Raw genomic sequence first — 5405 nt, 5'->3', positions numbered from 1 at the left:
GAGAAAAAACTGAGTATGGTACACAGCTGTGATTCCTTTGAGTGCTTCAATCATCATTTAGTTGGGCATGGTAGTTCACCTGTCATCTCAGCAGCATGTGGGAGACAGAAGCAGGAGGATCTCTGTGAATTCAAGGTTAATCTGGTCTACATAGTGAGTTCCAGGCCAACCAGGAGTTGAGACCCTGTCTCAAAATAAAATGAAAACAACACAACAAAAGAAAAACAGAAACAACATCTATAAGCCTGGCTTGAGTGATTTCCTTCCAACCAATGGTGTGGACCATTTCAGAAAGCGATATGAGTGCTTGTCACAGGTTCTACCTCTTGTGCCCTTTATATATCTTTAGACCTACCTGACAATAAACACCAATTGGAAAGGTTTAGTTTTGCTTGTTTATTGAGGTTCAAACCCAGGGCTAAGCATATGCTATAGTCTACCCTGACCAATATTCCTGGTCCACTCAGACCCAACTATAAGGACAGATTTCACTGCAGCCTTTTCCTGTTTACCCCCAAAAAAGCTCTCAATACTGATACCCTATAGGTGACACAGCAAATGGGCCAACATACTATCCTTGTGTATAATCCATGTTCAAAATGCTCACCAAACAATGTCTTCAGAAATAGGCAGTACATAAACCTGGGGGTGGTGGCACACACCTTTAATCCCAGCACTTAGGAGGTACATCCAGTGTGATCTTTGTGACTTTGAGGCCAGCCTGGTTCACATAGTGAATTCCAGGACTGGCTCGATGTTGTAGGAGGCCGCTTGTTCGTTTTCCGGCCGCCCAGACTCCCAAAATAACCACACAGAAACTGTATTAATTAAATCACTGCTTGGCCTATTAGCTCTAACTTCTTATTTTCTAACTCTTACATCTTAATTTAACCCATTTCCATCAATCTGTGTATTGCCATATGGTTGTGGCTTACCGGCAAGGTTTGCTGTCTGTCTCTAGCGACTGCTCCAAGGTTCTCCCTGTCTCTGCCTCCTTTCTCCCAGCATTCAGTTTAGTTCCCCGCCTAGCTCTGCTCTACCCTATCACAGGCCCAAAATAGCTTCTTTATTAACCAATGGTATTCACAGCATACAGAAGTGAATCCCACATCACCTCCTTTTTTCTGTTTAAATAAAAAGGAAAGTTTTAACTTTAACACAAAAATTACATATAACAAAACAGGTATCAAGCAGGAATTACAGTTACAATATTTATAACTATTTATCATTTATCATAACTAAGGAAAACTATATTATTACTATCTATTATTCAACTCCATCAAACACTCCAGAAGGCTATAATATTCCCTAAGTAAACAGGAAGTGTGTTGTAAGAAACTTCTGAAACTCTGGAATTGACAGAGACATCTTGCTGCCTGGACAGTCACCCAAAGTTCTTCAGTAACATTGGGGTATCCATCTTTAGTCTACTGGCCCATAGCATCTGGAAGACTTTCCCATGAAGCAGGAAATTTCAAAAACAGTTCTGCCCATATTGGCAGTTTGTCAGTCACTTTCTTCTGTGTCCTGCAGAATGTCTGGCAGACTCTTTCATGAAGCAGGAACCCTGAAGGATTGTCTCACCTTTAGGCAAGTTCAGCAGTCATTTTTCTGTGGATCCTGCATATCTTGTTCATATAGCATAGCATCAAACAGTCTAGGCAAGAGCAGTTTCTTACCTAAGTGGCTAGCAAACTCCATAAGGAGCCTTTTTGATGCCCATCTTCCTCTTGAAGTAATTGGTGCTGTCAGGAGCAGATGTGTCTCATTGTTATGAAAAGTCCTAAGTTTTTAAAACATTTTAAATGCCATATTCTGTAGTCTTTGAAAGGTCTGAAGAATGCCAATTCATCTGAAATACATCTAGAAAACCTAAATATCATGACTACAAACTTGACTATTATAGATGATTATTTATTAACCTATATTTCTTAACTATACATTACATTTTTAAATGAGCTGTACAAACACAATACCTTAATCAAGAGCAGAAATATATATATATATATATATATATATATATAAATTGATCTTAAATTTGTATCAATAAACCAAGATCCATACCAATGCAAATCTCTATAGCATATCCCCTTTTAAATATAAACAAACATTTATAAACAATCATTTAGGGAATTTGGGCATAGCTCTCTCCAAACTGCTTCCTGCTTTTTGTTGAGTGAAGTATTTTCATTTTGGGGATGTTCATGGTGACCTTTCAGGGGATTTGGTCCATTAAACCACATTACTCTGGAAGAATTCCACAGGTTCTCATCCTGTGTAGAAACAAAAGAAGAACCTTTTTTCCAAAGCAACATATCCTTAGACCCAAAGTTTGAAGACAAGATACCTTTAAAGTATATATGCTGGTTACTTAGCTCCTTCACAGTCAAAAAGTTCAAAGAAAACACAATAATATACATCATCCAGACTCTGATATTTTCCATTTTTATGTGCCTTATTTTTCTTACTCTATTACTTTTTCTACAAGTTTAATATTTATTTTATTATCTTTACTCCTTTAATCTATGACTGTCTGTACTCTTTTATATTACAGTTACTGTCTCTTTAGTCTTTTTCTTCTCTCTCCCAAGCTTAAGCACATTTTTAAAACACACTGTGACTCAATTGGAGTTCTTTTATGTCTGACTCTGTCCTACTGTAATCCTTTTCTGTCCTGGAGAGCTTTTTTTCTAATCGATTTTATTGGGCTCTATATTTTTCTCTGCTCCCCTCCCCCTCAACACTCTCCCATGGTCCCCATGCTCCCAATTTACTCAGGAGATCTTGTTTTTTTCTACTTCCCATGTAGATTAGATCTATGTATGTCTCTCTTAGGGTCCTCATTGTTGTCTAGGTTCTTTGGGATTGTGATTTGTAGGCTGGTTTTCTTTGCTTTATGTCTACAAACCACTTATGAGTGAGTACATATGTTAATTGTCCTTCTGGGTCTGAATTACCTCACTCAAAATAATGTTTTCTAGATCCATCCATTTGCCTATAAATTTCAAGATGTCATTATTTTTTTTCTGCTGTGTAGTACTCTGTTGTGTAAATGTACCACATTTTCCTTTTCCATTCTTCGGTCGAGGGGCATTTACATTATCTCCAGGTTTTGGCTATGACAAACAAACCTGCTATGAACATAATTGAGCACATGTCCTTGTGGCACGGTTGAGCATCCTTTGGTTGGTCATCAAAAGAACAAATAATCCAGTAAAAAATGGAGTACAGACCTAAACAGAGAACTCTCAACCGGGGAGCTTTTAAAATGGTAAGCAGCTTGATTGCAGCAGTCCTGGGTGCTGGCTCCTCCTCTCTCCACCTTTCAAAATGGCATGGGTACTATTACTGTCATCTCTGGGACCGCCAGGTAGGAGTCGTGCTTACCACTTTAACTCTTTTTTTTTATTTATTATGTATACAATATTCTGTGTGAATGTCTGCAGGCCAGAAGAGGGCACCAGACCTCATTACAGATGGTTGTGAGCCACTATGTGGTTGCCGGGAATTGAACTCAGGACCTTTGGAAGAGCAGGCAGTGCTCTTAACCACTGAGCCATCTCTCCAGCCCCCCCCCCACTTTAACTCTTAGAAGGATCATGTAGCACATAAACCCTTTTTATCTGAGTAATAGCTAAATCTGTCATGGAGCACACTGCGTGTCCTGGAAATATCTCTGTGTATGATGGTGGGAATCCGCCATGCTCTCCTGCCTGTGCATGCCTAGCAGATTTGATCCCATTGCCTTCCCTGGCAGGTGGGGGCACTGAGCCACAGGCATGGTCTCAGCCACTTGCCTCCTAACCCCAAGCGGGCATACAAGCACTCAGGCCCATATACCCCATTTAAATGCTCCATAGCCAGACCTCCTGAAAGAGTCAGGGTTCATGCTTGCAGCACAGAGCACGGCCCAGGAAGCTGTCATTTCAAAACCACATTTTTTTTTTTTGCTATACCACTTCTATGGGAAGACCTCTCTTAAAGGAGCTGCAGCATGCCACCAGCAAGCAGAGCCCATCTGAAAAAAAAAAGTGACTGCACTTTGCTTTTTAGTGTCTAGAATTCCTTTCTAAGCCCTCTCAGGTTTTGTGTGGATTTAACTAGCACACATTGGAGCATCAGTTTGTTGTAGGAGCCGTTTGTTCTTGGCTGCTCAGTCCCAAAATAACCGCACAGAAACCGTATTAATTAAATCACTGCTTGGCCCATTAGGTCTTATTTGCTAACTCTTACATCTTAATTTAGCCCATCTCCATTAATCTGAGTATCTCCATGTGGCTGTGGCTTACCAGCAAGGTTCTGTCTTGTGTGTTCCAGGCAGTGGCAGTTACATGGCTTCTCCTCTATTTCTCTTTTTTTTTTTTTTTTTTTTTTTTTTTTTTTAGCTCTTTGCTTTTTTTTTTAAGATTTATTTATTTATTATATACACAACATTCCTTCCATGTATGCTTGCAGGCCAGAAGAGGGCACCAGATCTCATTACAGATGGTTGTGAGCCACCATGTGGTTGCTGGGAATTGAACTCAGGACCTCTGGAAGAGCAGTCAGTGCTCTTAACCTCTGAGCCATCTCTCCAGCCCCCTCTATTTCTCTTTTAAGATTGACTTTTAACCTTTTCCTTTTTCTCCTCCAAGTCTACATATATTTTTAAACACACCATAACCTATTTAGAGGCTTTTTTTTGTCTGAATCTGTCTTTCTCACATATCTCTATCTTTTTCTGACTACATGAATCTTTGACTGCTAAGTGTCCTTGCTAGGACCAAAGCAGTGGCTTTGGCAGTTGGCTCTGCCTCACTCCTTAGCTTCCTGAGAGTCTAGCTTCATGTTGGAGGTACTGGCTGGAGACATATTTACCATTCCAATTCTGGGAAGTTTCTGAGTTCATGCTGCTAAAGAGTAGTATGCCTCCTGCTGCTCATAAACCTCATTTAAGTGTTTGGTGGCCAGGCCTCTTGTGTTTTTTTCTGCCAACGCCGATTCAGGAAGCCATCTCTTAACGGAGCCGCACCTCTTCTTGCCACTAGCAAACAAGAGCCTATCCAAAAAAGTGTTTACCAAGAAGCTTAGTTTGACTCCATTTCTGTGTGTTTAGAATCATTTTTTAAACTTTTTTTCAGCCTTTAGGTGTAAACTCTTGCCTAGCATTTGGGTGCCATATATAGGTGGAAGTTTTCTGTCTCAGAGCTACTCTGCTGTGGGACAATTATCTTTTATGCTGTTACTTGTATTATTTTTAATAAAAAGCTGATTGGCCAGTAACCAGGCAGGAAGTGTAGGTGGGGCAACCAGGCAGGAAGTAGAGGTTAGGCGATGAGAACAGGAGAATTTTGGGAAGAAGAAAGGCACAGTCTGCAGTTGTCACTCCGACACAGAGCAATCAAGATGTGACTGCCTTGCTGAAA

Source organism: Myodes glareolus, chromosome X (assembly GCF_982192425.1).
Source record: "Myodes glareolus chromosome X, mMyoGla1.1, whole genome shotgun sequence".
In the NCBI taxonomy this organism is placed as follows: domain Eukaryota; kingdom Metazoa; phylum Chordata; class Mammalia; order Rodentia; family Cricetidae; genus Myodes; species Myodes glareolus.
Note: the sequence above shows the minus strand (reverse complement) of the source record.